The following is a 25,760-nucleotide window of genomic DNA, read 5'->3' on the forward strand; positions in this document are numbered from 1 at the left end:
CTGCAGCTACCATTTCTCTATCTAACCAAAGCAGGAGCCACACAGTGATTGCTCTGGCTGTCCAGTCAGAGTCAGTGTAAATAGCAACAGAAGTGTCCCGAAATTCATCCTTTTCTCTATTTACCTTAAATCCAGTTTCCTGTACTATAGTCAACACCTCCTTAGTGATTTCTCTATTCATTTCTGAAGTGGGGGTGTGTATCAAAATGTCATCCACTTATGAAATTACATGTGAGTGGGGTTTAGGGCACAAATGGTTCCACATTTTAGTGACATTACAAATACTAGGGGAAGAATGGAAACCTTGAGGAGTTCGGCTGAAGGCATATTGTCATCCCCTATAGGTAAAAGCAAACTTAGCCCTCCATCCTTCGTGTTGTTATAAAGTCATGAAAGCATTAGCCAAATCGATTACAGAGAACCATTTGGAGCCAGCTGCTACTGCTGCTAAGATCTCATTGTATTTAGCTACCACAGGAGCAGAAGCAGGAGTGGCTGCATTTAAGGCACGGAAGTGTATTGTCATTCTGTAAGTGACCCCGTCCGCTTTAAGGACTGGCCATACTGGTGAATTGCAAATACTTCGCATAGGCATGAGCACTCCTTGTTCTAAGAGACAGTCTATAGTATTTTTAATGCCTTCCTCTGCTGCAGCTGGGTATTTATACTGCCTTTGAGGAGGGGGATCTTTTCCTTCAATCAAAACTTCAGCATTTATTTTTCTAAACACTCCACCTTAGGTTTAGTCCACACACTGGGAAATTCCTGTACCCATGGATCACTAATGGAGATTAGAGTGGCAGTAGGTGCCTTTATGGCAGCACAACGATGCACAGCAAAGACTTCTGCAGGTACTTTTAACTTCCATAACACCCCATTAGCTAGATCTACGGTTAGCTGAAATGCCTGGAGGAAAGGAACTCCTAGGATTCCCTTCTCATTTCCCTCATGAGCACAGCACTCTACTTTTCCTTGCAAGCTATCAATTTGCAAGGGAACATCCTGCCAGACAGGAGCTTCCTGAATTTCTCCCTCATATCCACTGAGCTGAACATGTTTCATGGTGGGTCTCCGTCCAGAGATCCACTGGGGACTTAGAATATTTACCGAGGATTCAATATCCACTAGCAATTGGGCTAACATCCCTGGGTTTCCCACTGTAGCCCTCACGGTGGGTCTCCCCCATATGTCACACCGAAGTCTTGCGACCAGCTGGGGAGGCTCGAGGAGAACCGGGCACCCCTATTGATCAGCAGACTCCCTCGAGAGCCTCCACTCCGGAGAGGAGGCAGGGGTCTGGTGCTGACAGGGAGTGGGCACAGGGGATGCACTCCGTAGTGGGGCAGTGGGCTGAGGGGGTGCTCCCTTCATTAGCTCAGCTCTCCACATGGTTTGATCTAAAGCATTAATCAGGACACTAATGGGCTGGTGATCATATTTTCCCATATCTTCCCCTAAATTCACTAGCTCTTTCCAAATCATTCTCCTAAGGGTCTCCTTGGGTTGTCGTTGCCCAGGGTTGTGAGGCAAAGGGGGATTAGAATTGGGAGGGCAACTGGCAGAGTGAGTACCATTATTTGCAAAGGTGATAGCCTGCACAGACTCTGATGTAATCTTTTTGCCTGCTTGTCTCTTTAAAACACTAGTCTCTCGCAGCAAATCTCCTGCCTGTTTGATTTTTGCCACTAGTTCACTCCAGGTTATATGTTCTAAATCCACAACCCCTGTGGTCATTTTTGTCTGGGAATTTAACCCTGCATAGGTGCTCTGTATTAATTCGGGTCCCTGATAATGGAGAGAGAATTCCATTCTCTTCTGTCTGGGGTAATGAATCAGAGAGAGCTGTTAGCATTTTCTTCCGGATTAGGTAAGATTCTGGGGCTTCTCCTGGCTTCTGCTCTTCCATTACATACAGTTTCTTAAGGGAAGAAGCAGGCAATAATATTTTAAGAGCGCTTATCATCCATTCCTGGGGTCCAGGAGCAGTTCGCTCCCAAGAACCTATGCCCACATCCAGATCATCTGCATCACAAGGAGAGGCACATAACTGAGCTAATTGAGTTAAGTCTATGCCATCAGCAGAGGGGTACATTTGCCAAACGCGAGCCAGCCATGCAATGGCAGTGTCTTGGTTCAGGGGCCCCAGTCTCCCAGCAATAGCCTTGGCTTGACTGGGAAACTCTCTCACTATGTCAGTGACCATCTCTGTTGTGGGAAGATCATCTCCTGCAAATAAGCGTTTAACCTCCTTTGTGGTAACGGGCAACATTGTGCACGTGGGGCAAATCGGGGTTGAATGGGGTTTTGGGGACTGCATCAGGGGGTCTCTCTATTTTCCCAGGGGACTCTCAATCTTCTCTCAGCCTTACAGCTGCTACCACCCTCTTATGGGCACTGAGTTGGGCATGCAATTTACTGGTCTCCGCCTCACACTTCTGATGGCTTGCTGCTGCCGTGTTTTCCTCTGCCAGGAAACAAGTTGCTGCTCTTGCTTCTAACAACACTTTTGTGTGTGTTAATTCTTTCTTATACAGCTCTAAAGTCCTGGTTGCCTTGTCTCTCTCTTCCTGTATATCTCTAAGTAAAGTTACCAGTTTAAGCTTTTCTGCTATAAAATCACACCCGTTTATCTCTCAGTATTTCAAACGCTGTTGTAACTGTTCTTTTTCAAACTCCAGTTCCTGCTTCCCTTTTAACATTTCCATCATTTCCAAACATGCATAAAACAATGCCCAGGCAGCAGCTGCATCTTTTGCACTACTATGTGGCTTAAGAGTGGTGCAATACTGTTCAAAACTCAAACCTACCTCAGTCAGGGGATTCTCACCCTTGAAGCACCCTTTTTTCCAGGGACATTTTCCCTTCTTCATTACCCATCTCTCTAACCTGCAGGGTTTCTCCTGCCTCAAACAAGAAGCTAAAGGGGTATTTCCAGACATCTCCACTTCTCTTATCACGCTAATGATCACTATCAAAAAGCCTCTTTTACACAGTCACTTAGATTTCACACTGACGCAGTATTACTCTACAATCTTAGTTCTAAAGTACACCTCTAAACTCTATAGCACAGTCTTAAAGTTATTCCAGCACAGTTCTTAACTTAAAAGTTACAGGAGGTTCTATAAAAGAGGGACCTAGCTGAAGGAGCTTGGTCTGATAAGAAAGAAAAAAGAAAAAGGAAGATAAGGCTTTCAGTTGGTCAATGCCTCAGTTTACCACTGTGCAGCAAGTACTCAGCAATTATCATATGATTAGGGTCACATGCTGCCAGCCTTCTCCACCACTTTTGTTACCAGATTTACCTATCACTTTGGGGTGTGCTCATTTATTAGGGATATGTTTCTAGGGTCTTTGTAATTCTATCAATGTGCTGCTTGTGTACTTGTGTTTCTATACGGAGCTGTATATCTCCCTTCTGCAAGCCCTCACCCCAAAAGGAGCTATCTTGCAGGACTCAGTTTCAATGGGGCTGGGTTCCTCTAGTCACCAAATCAGTCATACATACACAAACACATGCAGATTAACATGACACGCCTGACCTGGCTGGGTTGATCAGTATGGACAGGCTGCCACCCTCATATGCCAAGAATCAGTTCATTAAGGTAACAATAAAATGCAGTCAGACACAAGCACACAGGTGAACAGAATACCTCTGAATCCGGCTGGGTGTCCAGCTGACACCCTCATGGGCCAGCATTCAGTTCATTAGGGCATGTCTGAGCCAAACTGGGTCAATCAGCCTGTACAAGTTGATCCCCTTATGTGTTTCAAACGCAGCATGTCCCAATCTTTTGTCCTAACTGTCCTAGTAGTGGTAGCCTCTTGATGAGCAGACCCCACAGTATTTCTGGGCTTCACAGGGATCTTTAGCTTAGGTAAAAGAAGCGTTGCTGCAGAGCAAGTGGGGAAGGAAAGTAGAGAAGGAAACATACACCCAGTTACTACCAGTTTGACTATAAAAGTTATTTATTGCTAAGTATATGAAATATATAATGGTACTAGTAGTAATAGACATGCAAAGGAAAACAAACACAAACAATTACAATACTACCCAGGTTTCACTAAGTGTTTGGGGAAACTTAGCTCAAGCTTAACTAGTACAGCTCAGGTTCATAAATCTATGCCTAGAGAGAAGAAGAGAAAAGAGAGAGAGAGAGCGAGAGCTAGGATCTCACCAGTCCGAGGCACTCGGGTTCCAATGCTGACAGGTAATGTTCTTAGCACAATTCTTGAAGGGAGACGATCTGTTTCTTCCAGCTTCTCGAGAACAACAGTGGATGGTGTCAGATAAATTTCTCCTCTTGAAACACACTTTTGCTGCATTTTTACAGATTTTTATACCCTCAGTTCAGCTTCTTCAAAGCATTCTTTTAATAGTGTAAATAATTGTCTTTTCTATTGACAAGGGGTTATCTGGTTTGGAACATCTCAAGAAACTGATCAACAACCAGGAAAAACATAAGTTTTTAAGGAGTAACCAGACACTTAGAAGCCAGCTTAAAATTCTTATGGATAGCAGATATACTGGATGGGATACCTCATTGTTTCTTCAGAAACAATAGATAGCTTGCAGCGTAAGGGTTTTGTATTTTTACCCGTTGTGAACAAGTCTCAGCTTAGCATAACTTTTCCAGATCTGACTGTAGTCTTAACAGACTTAAGGGGATTACTTGGAGCATTCATAAACTTTGGGAGGAGGACTTACACCAGTCATCCTAGGAAAAGTATGACAGCATTTGTGGTCAGGGCTCTAACGGGCTGGACGCTGTGATGAACCCTTAACCATAGTTCAAATGTTGCCCATACCCCCTTTGACTCGGTCTCTTGCCTCAGCATTCCCTAACCCAGCAACTGAGTTTTAGTCAATCAAGTTTAAATAGGCCTCCCATAGTGGGACCAGGGAACGTGCGGCCTGAGATGCCTATTAAACTTTACTTCTGCTTAGTTCTGTTTAGATGATGTGAGGTGCGTGTGTGCTGGGGGGGAGGGTCCTTTGTAAATCCAGATAAAAAATCTGATAAATGCTGAGTTGGGTGTGTGTAAATGTGGGTTGATTAGCATTTGGAGCACAGATTCCCCATCATGCAGTGTTCCCCTGCTTCTCTGATCCCAGAATTCACTGCGGTCTTTGCTTCGGGCTTTCTGTTCTCCATCTCCCATTTAAATGAGTTGTCATCTGGTTCCATCTCAGATGCAAATGAGACCTAGGGCAGTTGCTCCCTTATCTGGAGGGCTTTAGGTGCGTCTCCCACTGCATCGTCATTGTCTTTCATAATCAGTTCTTGTTTACGTGGGGTGGGGGGAATTCTTTGCGAGTCAGACAGGCTGCATCCTGTGCCAGGCTTCCCCAAGAACATGGAGCTGAGAGGTAACAACAATGTTTAGACTCATTTTGAGCTCAAAACAGCAAAATGGAATTGTTTCAAAGCCCTTTGTTTTAGCCTTGAAACAAAACGAGGCTAGTCGAAACGTCTCGAGTTTCAAAGCCAGCAGCAAGGTGGTGGGAGACTGGAGAACCAGGGCCGCGCTCCCAGCAGCATTCAGGAGTGCAGCCCTGGCTGTCCCCATCTCCCACCGCCTGGCTGCAGGAAGCCAAGAGCAGTGCAGGGGAAGAGAATTGAGCCCAGGCTCAGTTCCCCTCCCAAGTCCGGCAATTGGGCTGGTCAAAGGAACTCAGCCTGATGGCTCAGTTCCCCTCCCCAGCCCTATGATCGAGCTGGGGATGGGAAGTCAGCCCCATCGCAATGGTCAGGCTGGGGAAAGGAACTCAGCCCAGAACCCCAGCCCCGATCATGGGCTGGAGTTGGGACCTGAGTTCCTTTCTCTAGCACAATGGTCGGGCGAAATGTTGAAGCGCCTCACTGTTTCAACAAAGCAAAATGGAACAGCTGTTTCGACTCAAAATATGAAACAAAACAGTGGCCGGTTCAGACCTCGAAACTCACGTCAAAATGGAACTGTGCCATTTTGCACAGTCCAAATGGGCTGTTAAGCACTATTATCAATAAGAGGTCAATATAATCAATTTGTGAGGATATGTAAACAGCTGCACCAAAGATAACTTTCTGCTTGTAAATGGGATTGTCATATATTTTAACTCTGCTCCTATTTACTACATCCATTTTGTGGTTGAAATAACAATCTGACTATTAATAACATTACAGTGATTAAAGTTCTTAACCCACTTAAGCTGCTGGGGCTCATTTTGCAGTGATCCTGTGCATTTTTGCATCAGTCCAAATATATGGTCTGTTAGTAATTACTGAAGCTGGTAGTCTTTAAAAAAAAAAAAATAAAAAAAAGAAGACTTGTGAGCAGTTTAAAATGTTAGGATTTATTAATCAGAATTATAAATTTATAAATAATTATAAATTATAATTATAAATTGACTTTCAAAGGAAGTTCTTTAATGCTAAAATTCATGATCTTCAGGGTTAGACTCTTCTAGTATATCTACATGTATATGAGGTCTTCTGCCACATATAGGCTAAAATAAATACAAAATGAGAGAGCATATTTTCAAACTAATATTTGAATTTTTGCAGGTTCATTAGATGTTGGCATCATTTGATTGGTGCAGTGCTAAATATTAAATAGCATAACATAAATTTAATTTTTAACCATGGTATAGATTTAATACCTTTGCAAACTAGAGTAGCATGATGGGAAAACATTTGCTGTGCTTTGCTACTCATTGAGCCCTTTCACATTCTCAACAGTTCCCTCTAATTCTGTCTCTTGCAATCTCTTTACTGTAAAAATACCATATTTACTACAATATAAGACAGTCCCCCAATAATTAGATACTTCTATTCATAGAAAATTTATACATTTGTTATAATTGTCCATGTATAGAATCTAATAATTATTGGAGGGTCGTCTTAAATTTGTGGCCCCCCACTTCCCCTTACCACTGGAGGTGTGGGGGCGGGGGGGACAGGGCGGACAGGTGATGAAGGGTGGCAGTAATGGAGCAGACGGTGAGGGGGACAGACAGTGACAAGTTATGCAGTAGGGCAGGTGGGTGGACAGTAAGGGCAGGCAGTCAGGGAGGCATGCATCTTCCCTGCTTCTGCCTGTCCCCCCGCCTCTCCCCCCCCCCCCCATGGTTGTACCTGCCTCCTGCAGCATCAGGCCCTTGCCTCCCCTTTCCTCTTCTGCACCAGTTCTGCCCCCCGCAGTCTTGGGTCTCCTCCCCACTTCTCCCCCATCCTTGCCCCCCACCTGCCTCTCTACCTCCCCCTTACCTTTGCTTTGACATCAGCAGGCTCTGCCCCTGGTGCAGCCTGGGGCACAGAGCATGACCCCCAACTCAGCCCTGTAGAAGTGGTGTCAGCTCTGGTGGGGGTCATGCTCCATGCCTCAGGCTGCACTGGGGGTAGAGCCTGCTGGTGCCAGCACAAAGCTAAGAGGGGGTGGAGTGGAGGGGAGAGAGAAGCAGCATGGGGGACAGACAAGGCAGCAAGAGCCTAAGGCTGTAGGGGAGGAACGGTCAGGGTACAGGAGGTGATGTGGGGAGGAGCAGGCAGCGGCTGCAGTTCCAGCCACAACCCAGGGTTCGGGTCGGAGTTGCAGCAGCTATTTGCCCCATGCCATCTCATACTTGATCCTAAGATGAGGGTCTCCCCCCCACCCCATGTTAAGTGGGGAAAAAACTTATTTTAATTAGGAAATGTGATATTATAGATCATAACATTTAAATTTTCACCCTTGTGTGGACTGCAAGTTACAAAGTTTGATGATTCAAAATCTGTTCCTTTCTTTTTCCTCTCTGGTGGTTTTGGAGAAGTAGAAGAGAAAATATTGCCTGTTTAGACTTCACAAAAAATGTTAGTGCCAACAGCATTTATTTCAAGGCAAATGATGCATTTTTAATGATATGCTACCAAAACGAGTAGAACTTTGTGACGGATATGCCAAGAACTAATATCTTTCTAATGAAAGTGGTGCTTGATATGTTACTTAAAAATACCAAATGGTATATTATCTCACACAATATTCTCACATAATTAGTTTCTTCTAGTTTCTCTGATGTGGAATTCAGATTTTCCTGTCTATAATTTCCATAACAAAAGCCTTAACTAGTGGACTGGTAGCTTTTTTTTTTTGGTGGAGATCAAATATAACTAGAGCAACTATCAGTGGTATGTGACTTCTGAACTTGTGGAGTTTTGTTTTCATTCTTGTCCTTGCTTTTTTCCCTAGTAGGGGGAGTGGCTTACTTGTCTTGTAAATTATGCTGTTTGTAGGATTTTGTATTTTCTATTCCTAAACAGTAGTGATCTCTGTTGGGAACCTCCCAGTCTTGAGAATGTAGCTACAAAAAAAGTAAAAAAGATTCGCCTTAACCACAGTAAGCCAAAAGGTAAAAATTAGGTTACTGGCAGCTGTAACTATATTTTAAATGTTTCTGCTAATAGCTAAAATGATTGCCTCTGTGCATCTTAAGCATTGGTGTTTTCATGGAAAATGCTTTTCTTTTAATTTTTTCCAGATGATTAAGCAATGCTTAACTTCTTAAATTAGTGTACACAAGGATTTCAGCCACTCCTTAAGAATAATTTTCTTCTAAATTGACCTGCAATGGTCCTTGTGCCACTTTACATTTAGCAACAAGGTGCATCTCTCAGATGCACCATTTTCTCACAGATACCATTTAATAACATACTACTTCCCTTTCCTCTACCCAGTCCCCCCAAAATTATGTAAGGATCCTTTCTCCCACCTTAGGCCAAATATATTTAGTATTCTCGTCCCAGATTGGTGTATTGAAAGAGGCCCTTATATTTCCTACTCTCAGGCTAACTACATGCATTCTGGCCCCATCTCCCCATTGAATGCTTGCTTCCTCTCGGTAATGTTTTCTGCTAGGATTCTTTACTTTGCTATAAAACTGCATACTGCTCATGAGGTAAATTGATGCAGCTCATCCATTAGTTTCTATTTTATGACTGCTCCCCTACTGCTGGAGATATCAGCCAGATATCAGATATCATGGGACAGGGTGAAAGGGCAGGTCTAAGTTCATTCTGGGCAATATCTGTGATTAGAGTTGACCCTATAGTCACTTTCCCTGTTAAAAAATGAGAGAAGCTATACTGCTGTTTTCCATTACTACACTTAATCCAGTGCTTAATTCAGTCCATACAGAATGATAGTAGAAATGGAAAAGCTGAAGTTTGATAACCACTGTCATTCACACATCACTGGATTGAAAAGTCGCATCATTTACCCCTTGGGCTTCTTCTGTTTTCTTTTTAACTCTTTATAGGAAAACCGTATTACAGGAAACAGTAGGAGAAAATGGAGATAGACATATCGACCTACAAAAGTCTATACCCTTCCAAACAGTCTGGACCATAGACAAACTTAATCCTGCATCTGCACTAGAACACAAAAATATACAAGTATTTATATTTGGTATAGAAAAAGGGACCCCCAAAACCTAATGGTAAACTTGAATTAATTGTTTTTGGCATCTATTTTAGATGGAGTGAGGAACATTTGATGTCCTCAGTTGCAAATCTTTTTTTGGAGTATTCTAGTAAATAGAATAGCAATACTATTCCCTGTTCTTATAGCAATATTTCTTATTCTCTTGCATTCCTTTCTGTTGATTTACATCACTTACATTTTATTTGGAGTGGCTGTAATCCATGTATCAAACTGATCGCTTTGTAGGTGCCAAAACTGAGGAAAGGATAGGAATTTCTGTTCTTTAGATTTTATTACAAGCCACAGTTTCAGTGGCAATAAGGTGCAAAGGGGAAGAAAAATCCAAGTGCAGCAGTGGTTTTTAAATATCATCATCTGAATGTATGTGGATTCATCTCTACGTAATGACCATTACTACCTGAAAAAAAGTTTGTGTTTATTTTTTACTTGTTCTTTTACTGAATTTCAAAATACTGTATTTGAGGATTCAACTTTGAAGAATTGCTTGATGGGACTACCTTGCTTGGTCCACCTTCCATAAGTGACTGGCAGCAACAAGGACAGGTGGTGAGGCTTCTAAAGCAGTCCACCATTTTCCCACTGAACTTTCATTTCAATGTCTGTGACAATGGTTGCCTAGGGTCAAACTCATATTTAAAATAAGTTATTCTTCCCCAACTTGTATTACCAGTGAAGTGAAAGGTTATGTTTGTTTTTATAGTAGGGCAAGGTAAAAGGAGATTACTGAAGGTGGTGATGACATGATGTGTTCTAGGCAGGAAATATTGGGTGGCTGCAATAGAAAAAAAACATTTTGGAAGAAGGAAATGTGTTTCTGATGAGCTGTGATGGATGTTTTGGGAGTCTCTACAGGACCTGGGATATTTCCCTGTGTATCTTGCTTGTCCTTGTTGAACCCTTGCTCAACACTCAATCCTCAGAACAGCGGGTTTGGAGGTTTATGGCTACTTCATGCTTGGTTTCAATTCACTCCAGTGGAAATTGCCATACATTCATTCCTCAGCAGTGCTCCTGATCTGCATAACTGCCCTTCAGAGTTCTAGATACTTTGTTTTTCCCCACTTTCTGGCAACGTGATCTAAGTTGCAATACAGCATCTACTAACGTAGTTCAGTCTGCTCCTTTATCTTTCCAGGTACCTCAAAATACTCCAATTAATTAGTATTGCCTGTTCACCCTAACCAAGTAATCAGACAGCAGGATATGCAAGTCTTTATGATAGAGTTCATAATAGCTACACATCCTTTTTAAATATGATTGATTCTTAGATGAAGACATGAGCATATAATTTAGAAAGTTTTTTTATTTATATCAGATAGCAGCAACCTAGAGTCTGCAGACTGGATCTGACCTGTGAATAAGGTGGATTCGGTTTTTGGCAGCTCAGGAGATAGGCAGCACACGCTAACCACAGTGGCAAAGGAGGCTCCTGCTTTTTCCTATTTCTTCCCTTCACAGCAGCTATGGATTCCTGGGGGGTGCAGAGTATGCAGCTTATGGCAGGGACTCAGTTGCAAGCAGTTGGCCTGCAGTGGCAAAAAGTTGCCAACTCTTGGTCTAAATGTAATGTGGACTAGGTGTTGGATACCAGTGTTCTGTCAGTAGAACTTGAGTTTTGATGGCAGAAATTGGCATGCATCCACAAACATTCCTTGGATGACAGAACCCCTTCTTTATGGCAGTTAGGAGGGTAATAAAACACTGGAACAGGTTACCCAGAGAGGCTGTGGACTCTCCATCTTTGGAGGTTTTTAAAACCTGGCTAGACAAAGCCTTGGCTGGGATGATCTAGTTAGGGATGGTCCTGCTTTGAGCACGGGGTTGGACTAGATGACCTCCTGAGGTCCCTTTCAAGCCTAATTTTCCATGATTCTGATAATTAAGCTCTGAAATTATAAATCGACTGTCTGAGTCATCCTGGACCTAGCTATGGTAGTTATGTATTTGATTTAGCACCTGAGTCACAGAGCACATATGTTCTATACCATGTAGCCTTCCCTCGCCCCCACCCTTAAATGCCTTTGTGAATAATTCTGTTCACAAAACTAAACAATCTGGTCCTTAATCAAGAAAATGTAGCTGTGCATCATAAACCTAACAAAGCAGTGGCAGGTCACCTTCTATTTGAAGGGAGGTAAGACTTCTGTGACAGTATTCAAAGGTAACTTTTTTTGGAGCAGGGGGATTTTTTTTTTTTTTTTTAAAGTGGGTTCTACAACTTTTAGGTGTGCAAAAACTTACACATGATTCACAAGATACACCCAGAGTTTGCAAATGGAAATCTATAATGTCAGAAATACTCTGACCTGTTGTGGGCTTCTGAGTTCTTTGCAGCAGAATTTCTCTATTATTTTTCGGTAGTCAAAAAAAGTAAAAAATGGCATTTTCTGAGTGGTGCTTTGTTTGAGTCTAAAAGGTTTGTGGACCACTGGTGTAACTGAATCATGTCTGATAGATCTAACACTTGCAACAGATTAGGTGTTTCATTTCACATCTTTTTCTTGAAATTATACAGTCAGATTCCTTGAGTATTTGTATAAATGGCAAAATGCATGTCAGCACTGAGAAAATGGTGGCGGCACACTTTTGAACTGAAAGACATTGGAGGTGTTTTAGTTCAAAAGCTCACTGCTGCCACTTCCTGCACATTAATTCACATTTTGCTGTTTATACAAATGTATGCAATGCAGCGCCAGATTAATCGAGTCTGCTCCAACACACTGGATTTCTGAAGCATTGGAGCAGGCAAAGGTACCCCATGTGTCTTGTATACTGTATTCCTATTCAAAGGTAGCATTCTGGGAGAATTGATGGCATTCCCTTCCTTATCCAAAAAATATGCTCTATTTGTAGGGTACGCCCCCACATGTAGGGGCGTGTGTTTAAAGCGGCACAAAAAGTAATGGAGCAAATCTGTGCTGCTACCTTTTTGCCACTACACATGCCCCTGCACATGTGCTTTGGTGCAGGGAAAAATGCCCTGCTTTGGGGAAACTGCTGTTTCCCTACTCCTCCCAGCGTGCTGGAGAAGCCCGAGCTCATGGGAGGACCAAGCTTCGGTGTCTGCTGGTGCACACTCCTGTAGGTGTGTTGCTTTTTGTTGTTGTTGCTACCAGGATTTCCTGGTAGCAGATTTTGCCCCTGCACTGCAAATTTGCAGCACAGGGCATGTTTTAACATACTGGGTGTCTGGTTTGTGGTGCTGCAAAGTGGTTTGCAGTGCCACAAACCACATGTGCCTGTACAGCTGGATCTGGCTGTAGAGGAGGAAGAATTTGTATCTCCTATAACCTAGTTGCGTTCCCCTCCTCACCCCCATCCTTCTGTTCTTAGTCCCTCGCTCGGGCGCTATGTATTTCCCTATCGGCTTTGTCAGCTTTTTTGGATTCACAATCCTAAGCATTTACTAATAAAAGTCAATCTCCCCTTAACAATATGATTAGGTAGTAGTCATGCAGGTCAGATTTCTCTCTGGACAACCTGGAGTGATTCACACATATACAAACTACTTCTTCCTTGTCAAACAAGTTAGTAGTGCCAGAGCCCTGTGCTTGCAGAACCATGAACGTAGGAGGGAAAGGTTGGTTTCTTTACAAAGGGAAAGCTCATTTCACAGCTCCAGACTGTGGTGGCACCAAATCTATTTAAAAATGTTTGCAAAGTCCTACAGTAAAGCATGGTTTGGCTAGAAATATTAGTAAGGTATACAGACTATACAGTGAGAACTGAACCTTGTTGGCTGAGAACTCCTAAAATACACCTAAAAGCCTGGATCCTTAAAAATGTAACCTGTCCTTCCATGTTATTTCATCACCTGTAAAATGACCGAATAACAGCAAGTTCTTCTATAAAAAAAACACTTCTTTCTTTCATGATAGGAAAAATTTTAGAGCTAGGACTGCAGTCTTACCTGCCAAGACTTCTGATTTCCTCTAGAATTTCTTTTCTTTAGATGAATGTCTTTGGAATGTTGAATCTGAAGATGTAAATATGAACTAGTATGTCAGTTGTGTGGTTTACCTTGACAGGGTCCAGGGCTTTTATTACAAAGTCTTATAAAATAGTCAGTTATCCAAGGGTCTAACTTTCTCTGAAGGTGTTCAGTTTTCTGTCTAAGATGTCATTTAGGGACTACTATACTTCTCTGGACACATTCAGGAATGGAACTCAGTTCTGTCAAAGTAAGACTCCTTTGGAAAGCAGATTTCCTCTTGAAAAATAGGTCTGTGTAACCCTTTGCTTCAGAACTCTTCAGCAAAATGAACATGAGCTACCAATGTGAAATCACAGCTGGTAAAGCAAACAAAACTCTGGCTTGCATCCACAGATGCTTCTCAAGTAAGTCTCAGGATGACATCCTTCCACTGTACTTGGCCTTGGTGAGGTTGCAGCTGGAGTACTGCATCCAATTCTGGGCCCCACAATTCAAGAAGGATGTCGAGAAGTTTGAGGGAATCCAGAGAAGAGCCATGCACATGATCAGAGGGCAAAAGAATAGGCCTTATGAAGAGAGGCTGAGAGCCATGGGACTCTTCAGCTTGGAAAAGCGCAGGCTCAGAGGGGACCTGGTAGCTGCTTATAAGTACATAAGAGGTGTACATCAGGATCTGGGAGAACATCTGTTCACCAGAGCACCCCAAGGAAAAACAAGGACCAATGGTCTTCAACTCTTGCAAAGCTGTTTTAGGCTGGACATAAGAGAAAATTTCTTTACTGTCCAAGGCCCCAGGACCTGAAATAGACTCCCTCCAGAAGTGGTGCAGGCACCTACTCTGGACTCATTCAAGAAATGTTTGGATGCTTATCTTGCTGGGATCCTTTGACCCTAGCTGACTTCTTGTCCCTGGGGCAGGGGACTGGACTTGATCATCTTAGAGGTCCCTTCCAGCCCTAACATCTATGAAATCTATCAAAAGTTTTGGTACTGATTTTTAAGTGTATCCCAAGGTCTCTGGGATTTGCAGTCCACAATCACAGCAGCAGGACTCTTCAAAGTTGGTCATCACTTCCTCTTCCTGCTTCCAGGTACCTTTGGGATTTGTAGTCCAGTCACAGCCAGCAGGGCAGGGTAGCTCTGTACTTGGTGGAAGGCGAGTTTAATTACTAGCCCTATACCCAGACCACAGCCAGGGTTTGGCTGGATGGGTGGGGGGGGGGGGCAGTGAGTTAGCTACTGAGGCCAGTGAGCCAGTCCTCACTGCTCCAGCTAGGGAATAGAGGGGTGGGGCCAGCCCTGCTCTCTGGAACAGACAGCACAGCATAGCCCAGGGTTGCAAAGCATGCTGGGAGACTGCAATTTAACTTGAACAAGGAAGGGGTCTGGGACAGAAGTTTCATAAACCTGTTTGACCTAAATCAGTTAAACCTGGTTGAATGTAGTAGCAGGCTTATCTTAAACCAGTTTCAGCCATTTTGAAACTGGTTTATATGCACTGAGCTTCTATTCTGCTACAGGTTTAAACCAGGTTCTGATAGTTGAAATTGGTTTGTGCTTAACTTCTGTCCCTCACCTTAGTTACTAAGTACTTTATTCACTAATATCTGCTGTGAGCCTAGTAGGTTTGAGTACTAGGGAAGTATGCACAGAGGCTTGTGCCTTGAAATCAACCCAGAAAGCTATAGCCCTCTTGGGCCTCTGGTATCACTGTAATTTGTTCTTTCACATTACAAAGAGCTAAGGTAGTCAGATCTGAGCAAGTCATCTCAGACTCTGTTAGGATAGCACAGAACAACCTCACAAGGCTCTGTATTGTGATATCAATCAGTTAACCTGAGGTGCTGAGCCAGTGAACTCATGGACATTTGTGTCTTCACAATAGCGGAGCAGAACAAAAGTGCTTAGTAACTAACTTCACAAGTGTCTTTTCCCTAGATTTTACCACAAACAGGTAAACGCTATTTCACCAGCCACCTCACACAAGCCTCTGGGGTGATTTCAAGGACTTACTAATAGACATTATTCCAAGGGACATTTGACCAGTTTCTGCACTAACTCATTTAGGAATCAGGCTCTCCCCCTGGCATGGCACAATGTGGCATCATCCAAGGGAACAGAGTGATGAGCACAAGGTGATGCTATGAGTTTGCTAAAGGGGAGCAAGATTCCAGTTTTTCCTATTTTGTTAAAGAGGGGGAAGTTTGGTGCTTCACATTGGGTCCAACCTCTAAGTACAGTAAGGAAGTATAATAGCAGTCTATCAAAACACCACCAGTAAAATCGAAACTAAAGTGAGCCAGTGACAACTGCGAATGACATTTCAAACCTTTATTAATAAAGCACTAAATAAAAAAAAATAAAGCATGATGATAATAAAGCATGATTCAGATGATAGCAGGTTCCTTGCACTGTGGGAGGTTATTGCTGGGGGCTGTCATAAGACTTTTCCCCATCTTGATTTTTTTAGCAGTCACACAGATGGACATGATGACTGCACTGGAAAAAGGAAAACTCAATAGAGCCATGTCACTCCCTCTTCTTCAAAGCCAGGAGATCTGGGCCTTCACAGCACCTTTGCTCCTCCAAATCTGTCACCTTGTTTCTTTTCCAGAAGCACTCTCTGGCTTTTTGTCCACCAACATCTTTGCGGTCTCCTTCTTTGCTCTTGATCCCTGCAACCTCTGCTTTCTACTCATCTTTGTCAACTCCTGCTTCTGCTCCCACTACATCCATTGCTTGCCGTTTCCAGATGAGGTTCTCAAGGCTGTCAAGCGCTCAGGTTGGTTTAAATGATGACCTGCTCTAATGCAGAGTACAGAGCTTGAGTCCGGCTTACAGGCTGGCCCTTCTTGGGGAAAATCTGCCGATTACTATAGACCAATCATGTGGGGGTTGCCCATTTATGCAACAAAGGGAAACAAGTGTCCTGACCAATCCCAAAATATTGCTAAAAAGTTAAAATGCTCATGTAAGGGCAAAGTGGGAGGTTTTAACTCTATATGGCCATCAATGGACTTCATTTGTGGAAATGAAGTCAATTCATCCCTCCTCAGGGTCTTGTACGCCATAGGGCTCAGGTGGCCACATCTGTGCCTGGCCCCGCTACCTCCAGTGTCACCCAATCCACCCAAAGGTGGCAGCTGGGGTTAAGGCACCCTAACCTGCCTTTCACCAGGGTGGTAACTGGCCTGGCATTTCCTGGGGGTTCCCACACCACTGAGCGCCCCCCAGGCCACCCACTCCCAGCAGGGTGCAGTTTTAGGTCATGCCCAGGACCAAGAGCCTCCAATCCATCCCCTACAACTCCTGCCCTTACCTCCAGGATGTACCATGCAGCCAGGCAACATTCTTGCCTGCCTATTAGCAGCAAAATGCTCTGCTTATATAGGCAGCCGTGAATCTAAAATGGCTGCCCTAATCAGGCACCTGCTGGCTGCTAGGCTCAGGCCCTTAAAGTGGCAGGCACAAACAGTGTGCTGCCACAGTCAGTATTGTTGTTATTGTCATTGTTCCTCTCCCCCCCCCTTTCTCTCCTTCTAAGGCAAGATCAGTATCCCCTATTTATGCATGAGAATTATGAATATCCACAACACAGGATATTCACATAGGCTTCCTTATAAGAAGTATATTATTTTCTTGAACTCACAATTTACTAATGATTTTGTAAATGTTGTCCATTTAGAGAAATGGGTTATTTTGCAAGTCTGAAAGATATGGCTGGATCATGGTGGTTAAAGGTAGTACCTGATTATCTGAAGTGTGATATGATATTGTTGTTATTGTATACTATGAACTGTACTCCCCCAGCCTACCTCTTTCACAGGCAAGAAAACATCACATTAATACTCACATTAAGTGGTACCAGTTTTAACTCTGAGTATTCATGAATGGGCAAAATGATAGCAATATAATCAGGGGTGGATCCAAAGGTAGTGCAATAATGCAGCCATACCCCTCTTTGCTGCCATGCCAGTAAAGCAGCAGAAGGGATGATCCTGACTTGAGTAGGGGGCAGAATCACATGGGCTTGTGAGGTTCCTTCCAGTCCTACTTTCCTATGATCCTATGAATGTGAGAGAGAGAGAGAGAACTAGCACCAAATGTAACTGTCAAGCATTCAAGAATGCACAAAACAAACTATTCTAGGTCAAAGAGAGAAAGAACCAGCTGAGGACACAATCCCTTTCTTCTGTCACTTAGTCCCTGGCCCAGTCCATTGGACAATATAGGCATCATCTCACCTACATGCTGTACCTCTGGGAACTGCTGATACTAGCAGTCAGTGGAGCAATTATGGACTTCATCATCTTTTTTACTCATTAGGCTGCGTTCTACTCTTGGCCAGGTAGACGTGCATCTCCAGGTGTCCTGAAAATTACCCTGCTGAGCTTGAGGGTAGATACTATTCTAGAAGATAGTGATACCTGCCTCTACATCCAAGATTAGAAGCAATCCCCAAGTCACTGGTAGATCTATTTAATTTCCAAACTGTGGTGGAGAATTTATATCTCCCATTGTCCCCTTCTGCACACAAAAAATGGGTGGAGGGAATTCTCGTCCTACAAGGGGAGGGATGGAATGGAAAGATTGGTCCCCAACTGAAAAGTCCTATGAACCCCTTAGATCTGCAGGAAGCCAAAACTATGTGCCTTGACGACTTAAACACCTGAAATGCAGCTCCAAACATCCCACAGCTACCTAGGAGCATGCTTCCAATGGAACAATAGCACTTGGGACTCCCCTTGACTACAGCATCTCCCAGAAGTAAGGGAGAAGTAACCAGGGACTGTATTAATTGGTTTTAGAGTATCGCCCAATGATCAGAGTAGGCAACCCGATATGCTTTCCCCCAATGTACCAACACACCAACCCTCACACACATTAGACTTCCCAAATATAAACCGGCTTTCCAGTTGAGGAAACTTTTTTTTTTTTCTCTCCAGAAAGAATTGATAAAATCAAGGGTAAGATGATGGAGTGAGGCTGTCAGGGAAAGAACAAGGAAAGGATCAGTGTCTTGCCGGTTAGAATCTTCCTACTGAACCAGAAATCTCACAGGCTCCAGCCTGACATAATTGCAGTGCTTGACCCAGGGGACTGAAGAAAGTGAGTCAAGAACTGCACAAGGCTAGGTTTCAGTATACAGGCTGCACATACAATGGATCTGCATGCTAAGCTTGTGACTTTACAGAAGCCTAAAAACTGCTGTCAGTCTAATAGGTTTGAGTGTTAGGGAAGTATGCCCAAAGGCTTCTGCCTTGAAATCAACCCAGCAAGCTCGAGTCCCTACCATCACTTCCGTTTGTTCTTTCACATTAGAAATAACTAAATCAGTGCACCATACCTGTTTAAGTTACCTTAAAGACAACTCTGTTGTGATATCAACCCAGCCAGTTACTTCATAACCTCAGGGGCAGCAGGAAGAGGAAGTGAACATACAACCCATGCTGGCTACGTGCTAGAGAGCCATGCTCTAGTGTCCCCCAGGTTCTGGCTTGAGTCACTGCAGGCATGTGGCTGCATTTCCTGAATCAGAAGTAAATGTCTGTTTATTTGCTTATTGGTTCAATCTTTGCAGTTTAGATTAACCTGCCTTGGGCTTTTTGACTGTCTGTACATAGCCTGAGTGTAAATAGGGCACTGTATCATAGGGTAATCTGTTCTGTGATGCATATTGTTCTGGTGTTTGATGACTTCATGCATCATTGAATTAGTGATCTGAATTTTTGTTTCAAGTGATCAGTAAGATTGGCTCAGCTGCCACTTTAAAGGGGGTTACCATTTCTAATATGTTCTTGCAGGTTTAAAAGCTCTGCTCTTTCATTTATTGGATTTATATTAGTTTCTAGGCCTCTACAAAACCACTTGTTCAGCAGGCAGATAGGATTTTAAGGCTTAAGATTTCCTTAAGATTGATTGCATGTGCAGCCCATGTGGTGCACAAGCCTAGATATGTTTTTCAGTTCTTGGCCTACTTTAGTTCCCTAGACTGAGCTCTGCAACCGTAGTAGGCTGGCATCTGTGAGATTTATGGTTAAGCAGGGAGGCTGATGGGCAAGAAATGTGTTGGATTGTAGCAGGCTCAACTTTCAGAGCTTAGGTTGAATCCCAGGCTTGAGCTCGTGCTGTTTTGATTGGTGGAGCCCTGATTGAAGACTGTAAACTGTCAGGTCTGGAAGACTTCAGAGGCAGATCCCTGGAGCATGTAAAAGGAGCTGCGTGCCCAGCACGAGGGGCAGATGCAGCGAGAGACTCAAGGAGGGGGTTGGCGCAGGGCCCGACACGGAGCAGTGGAGTATGTGGGAGGCGCACAGGGCCGGACGCGGAGTGTCGGAGTGGGTTGTGCATGGCCAGATGTGGAGCACCAACCACACCAGACCGTGGATGGTGGCGGCAGCCACTGTGTGCAAGCTTTCCCCACCCATCCCTGTTCCTGGGAGGCAGCCATGGCGCAGGGTGGTGGGTGGCAGTGCTTCATTCCTGCCCGCCCCTCTCTCCCATCATTCTTGACCGGCAAATGGCTAGTAATTACTATAAGGTGGGTACAGAACTGACTCAATGGAAACATACTATCTACTCTGTTTCTTTTAATTGGATTGATAGGGGCATTTTTATCATTGGAGAAGGAAAAAAGACAGGCAGCATCATTAAGTTAGTGTCATCATAGTGAAATATCTTGTAAGAAAAAGAAACCGTGAAGCAGTTTTCTCAATATTTCATTTAATTAAATGAAAATTTCACTGTTGGAAAGAGGAGAAAACTAGACCTTGTGTATTTTTTCCTCTAGCTAAAAAATGGAGCTTTCTGAGAGGAATTGTGCAACAATGAACATTAGTTTCCCCCTTTTTTTGCTGTGGGCTGCAACTTTTTTGCATTTGACAATTGCAAGCAAGTCATGTGAAATTTAAAGTAGCCTTCTCGATAAGCCATCCAATGACGTTAATGGTTCACTAAACTTGAGCAGGGGCTGCAGTGTGGAGTTCTTTGTTTACGAATATTTACATGAACATACACAGATATTAACATCACTAAAATAGTGAGAGGAAAAAAATAACTGCTATTTCTTTCAGCCCACTTCTGAACAGATGCATATAAAATACGATAGATGCAAGCTGTACAAAAATTAGGTTGTTTTAGCTTTAAATAAAAGTTCTGGTATTCTAGCAAAACAAATAACTCTTGTTCTGGTGTTCTTTTTGGAAGTGCATCTTAGTACCGAGATAGCTGAGACTGAGATTGTTTTTGTTTTCCCACAAGTGGTTTGCAGTTGAAAAGGAAACAGTTTAAAAAAGAAATGGAACTCCATAAAAAAACAGCTATATGGATAGTACAATACAGGTAAATATCCAGATTTTAAAACCAATCCAGGGCAAAGGTTTGGAACTATATTAAAAACTTAGCAACTTCTAAAAGAAAGGTGTTGGAATTGTTTAAGGTATGTAATTGTTGCCTATTACAATTACAGTTAAAAATAATGAAAATGTTATTTCCAGCCAAAAAGGATGAAAATCCAATGAATGGAAAGATGTTTAACCTACATATGAAAGAGGAAACTCAGAATGAAGAGCTGCAATGGCATCCCAAAACTAGTCTTAATTTCCAGGCATTGCATTTAAGTGTACCAAAAGTCTGAGTCTCCTGGCATATCTTGCCTAGTTCTTTACCAAACACCTGATTGTATCTCCTATTGAATATTACCTAACTGTGCACACAACCCTGTAGATTTTGTTGGGTCTGCTTATATAGCAAAGTATTAATTGTTGTGACTAAGAATTATCCAGTTGATATCTAACTGACTATGAATTCCTTGGTACTAGACCAGGAGGGCTTTTGTATGAGACATAGGAAAGGTTTTCAGGTATTAACTAAGAGGTTTAAATTCTCGTATCAGTTAAATTGGGGCAGCTACTGTTTCAGAACAAAACCTTCAGGTGATTGACTTTGATGCAAAGAAAAATTTTAAACCTTTCTCAAACTGGTTTTAACTGTTATCTTTTCTAACTTTTTAGCATATAGACACGTTGTATTTGTAGTGCTACAAGGGCATTGGTAGTGTTATAAAAAGTGAGTGACCATATGTTTAGATTCTCTGTAATGCTGCAAAAATAGCAGATCCATTTGTTCAGAAATTCTGTAGTCCCAGAAATGAACATGTTTCCATAGCCTTAATTCTCCTTTAGCTGAGATATGAGCAGAAAGTGTATAAAGCATGTGGCCAGTACCTGTTCCTATTTTAATGAAAGGGATTGAGGGAGCTACTATCCCAGGTGCCATTCAGCAGTCTTGGTCTCTAGTCTAGATTGGTTATTTCTACTTCATACATCAAAACCTGTGTAGTGTCATGGCAAGCTCTGCAGTTTCAAAGGGATTTCTGCTATTACATGGTGTCTTCACATAACCACTAAGAGAGAGACAGAAATACCTATAAGGGTGTGTATGTTAAGGATTATGCTGTCTACTTTAGAAATGTAGTGAACATAAAGCCATAATATATTAAGTCTACTAGGTGTCTTACATCTACTAATTGTGCTTACATCTAAATACAATTCTATTCCACCCCAGTTCAAGTGTTTAAAATCAATATATCTGCTTTTGTAACACACCTTCATATTACCCTTAAGGATGAGTCACAAAAAAGCAATGATGGGGAGGAGGATCCATCCATCTTTTGCATTAACTGTTGTCAGGGACTTGAGCAGGGTAGAACAGAAATCAGGTTTAGGTCCCTGGCAGATGTTACAGTTAAGATACAACTAACCTGTTAATCACACCATAAATAGTAGCCCTGCCACATAGTCAAGGAATTAATGGCATGACAAAACTGAAAACCAGACAGAAATATTTCACAAAAGATGTGTAACCTTTTTGTAACTGGTTACCCTCATGCCTTAAATTGAAAGTGTTGACTGGGTAACCAGAGCTGGCTCAAGACCGGTGTAGTCCTGTGGCTGGGCCCAACAATCAGCCCTGGGACTGTATCGGACGCTTGAACCAGTCCCAGCCTCAAGACTGCACGGGATCACAGCTCCAGTGCAATCCTGCAGTTGGGATTGACCATCAGCTCATTGTGTGCCAAGCTAAGTCTGCTTATGCTCCTAATAAATGGAATAGAATCTGGTGTATCTTGAAGAAGTATTACTATATCATAGGGTGATTTGTTCTGCAATGCATATTGTTCTGATGTTTGATGACTTCACGTGTCATTAGATTAGTGCTCTGAATTTTTGTTGCAGGTATTTAATAAGATTGGCTCAGCTGCCTTCTTTAAAAAGGGTTACCATTGCTAACCTATCCTTTCAGGTTTAGGAGCTCTGCACTTTCATTTATTAGATTTATTTAAGGCACTGGTGTTCCTACTTAGCAGTCCAAATGAATTTTGGAAGTATTACACACACACACACACACACACACACACACACACACACACACACACACACACACACACACACACACACACACGTACGTGTCTCTTCCTTGCTGACTTTACTGAGGTGGAGCAGATCACCAGTAAAGCAAGGGAGTTGTCTCAGTTTCTTATGCTGAAGATTAAATTGAGATGTGTTGTGTTATTCTTTGGATACAAGTATTTTGCTGCTGTTTAGAATGACAAGATTTAAGCTTCCTTCATAGTCATGATTATAAAGCATGTTGAATAATGTTGTAGTTTTAGATGTGTAGTGTCAGCTGCCTTGACCACTGTTAATTCTCAACATATGAAAGAACATATCAAGTCTGATAGAAAATATGACTTTCATGATTCTGATAAACAGCTTGGAAGTGGATTTTCTTGTTTGCATTAACTTGGAGCATCAAATAAACAAGTTTATCTGGTTCTTATGAGAGAGTACAGAAAATAAAGGGAAAGAGTGTATTGTCAGCAGCAACCCTTGCCAGCCTTCCACTGTGAAACTAATTCAGTGCAGCAAGCTGACCTCTCCTCATCATCAAGAATTGAAGGAGGGGGGGGCGGGTTGGAGCAACAGAGAGAATATCAACAGTGTAGATGCAAGCCAGAACTCTAAGAATAGCACAATATGTTCTCAGGTTTTATCAGCTACATTTTATCACGTCCCCTTTCTCCCCACCACAGCTGCCTTTTCACACTTTTCCCATTCCCTTTGAACCTTACTGCCATTCATTTGCATTTTTGCAGATCTGCATTTGGCGTTTTGGCTTCTATTCTACCCAGGAAAGCACACAAATACCAACAGACTTTCCCTATGCCTGAAGAAGGGCATTTGTTCTTGAAAGCTTGCAAAGAACATTTTTTCCAATTATTTAGTTGGTCTAATAAAATATATCACATCTCTCCAAAGAACCTTGTCTGCCAATATGTTCCTAAACACTCCAGGTATTGGAGATTAGAGTATCAGTTGAAAGCTTGGAAGTAAATCCACATGTCCTAATACTTGCAGTGTGCATGTGTCAATGAACATCACTGCATGGCTCAGCTGGATTTACTAGCACTAGTGGTATACAGTGGATTTGTACCTTGTTGGGGGTTTTCTGCAGTTTTATTGGGTAAAGACCATTCTCTGTTCTACTGCAAGCTTCCTGCTCTTTCTTGCTCTATTACAAGAGAGATTTAAACTCTACTAGCCTGACGTCTTCCTTGGAAAAAGAGATATATATTGAGAGGAATCCCTCTCCTATCCCTTGATTATCTGAAGAGAATAGGTCTACCCCATTCCTAATGTTTGTTTAAATTTCCCATCTGCCAATGGGGAGAGGGGTAAGAATAAGTAGCAATTTTTTTTCTGGAAAAATGGGCAAAGGAAAACTTCCTTATTGCTCCTACAAGCTTAAAAAAAAGCTTGAGTTAGTAATAAATCATTTCAACAGTAAGGGAGTGGTATGCACAATATCCTACTTAGATAGCTAGTTGATGTGAATAAAATGCACCAGAGAAGCAAGTTCATACGTCATCAAAACTCTTGACGTGCAATCTGAGAGTTATTTAACATGAAGGAAAAATCTGCAACAGCAGCATCTTAGAGCCTGCAAAACCTAAGGATTATGACTGACAGAACAGGGGGAAAACCTTTTTTTCTCTACTCCCCAGAAAAAGTAAAAAAGATGGACTTTGCACAAGTTCCTTATCCTTAAGCAGAATAAATGGTAAAACAGGCTGCCTGTTGTATATTCCTTTCTCTCTCTCTCCTTATTTTGTGTTTTGGGTGTGTGAATGCAGATTAGGTCTGTAGTCTTAAGCACAAATGTGTGCATGTGTCTGAAAATCCAGTTTAAAATATTACATCCAACATCACTGTTTCCAAGATTCCTCACTTGGAATACTGTCAGAAACCATGCTGCCAGTGGTTGACTCAAACTTATGAAAATATTTTATTCTTGGAAGGGGGAGGTTGTTAAATGGAAGCACATAAAGTGCATGGCAATATAATCAAGATATTGGCTTAAAAAAATTAGTAACTGGAATGTCAAAGGTTCTCTGAAGATTTACAGCTTGTGTTGGCTTCATTAGGATTAGCTATTCTGAATATCAGGTCATTTTATAATTAGGAAACTAAATATGGAGTTGGAAGCCTTATTAGGCATCCAGATTTCAAGTTATTAAACCTAAAGTAACATGTTTTGTCCAACCCTGATCCTTCTTACATACCTTTAATCTGCAGAGGAGGTGCAGAGGCTGTGGAGGGTTTTTTTACCTAACTGTTGACTAAGAAAAGTACCCTTCTTTATAAAACAGTATCCACAGAATTTTGTCGGTACTTGTTCAATTTGTCTCTTATTTCAATTCTAATGTGCAGAATTTGGGATGAAAAGCATGAAATGCCATTGGCTTTTATATAGAGATGAAGTGATATTTTTGTCAGTTTCTGGATAATGTAGAACAAAATGAAGGAACACAGAGATTCTCTATCTTTTTATTTCTTTTCTAACTTTTAATTTCATCAAAAGCATAACTGATATGAAGTCCTAAGTAACTTTACAGCAGACATGAAATGAAGATCCAGAAACTCTAGCAGCTACTAAATCTTTAGTTTTCCACAACTTTTAGCATGTCTGTGAAACTGCATGGCACGCTACTTGAGCTTTTGTTACATAGATTATTTTTGGCAACGTAGGCTGATGAGATTGTAAAACGTATGAAAAAGCTCTAGGCAGACAAGATTCCTTGGGTGAAGAAGAGCACACACCAACTGCTGAAACTTCCTTAGCCTGACGAAGGGTTTTTGAACCCGAAAGCTTGCGTAATAACTTTTCTCCAACTATTTGGGTTGGTCTAATAAAAGATCTCAAATTCACCCAAGGAATCTTGTCTGAAAAAGCTCTAGGCTTTCAAGTGTACTACAGCTAGTAAACCAGATCTTTCACTTGTCTTTGGTCATGTTCTAGCATTTCTTTT

At 42.2% G+C, this 25,760-nt stretch overlaps 1 protein-coding gene across 10 annotated transcripts in view; it reads left to right on the plus strand.

Annotated features, from left to right (window-relative positions):
- The window catches only part of PTPN13 (protein tyrosine phosphatase non-receptor type 13), a 234,938-nt gene that overhangs the window by 19,446 nt on the left and 189,732 nt on the right, over positions 1-25,760 (plus strand). The window lies entirely within an intron of this gene.

This window comes from Alligator mississippiensis, chromosome 2 (assembly GCF_030867095.1).
Source record: "Alligator mississippiensis isolate rAllMis1 chromosome 2, rAllMis1, whole genome shotgun sequence".
Classification (NCBI taxonomy): domain Eukaryota; kingdom Metazoa; phylum Chordata; order Crocodylia; family Alligatoridae; genus Alligator; species Alligator mississippiensis.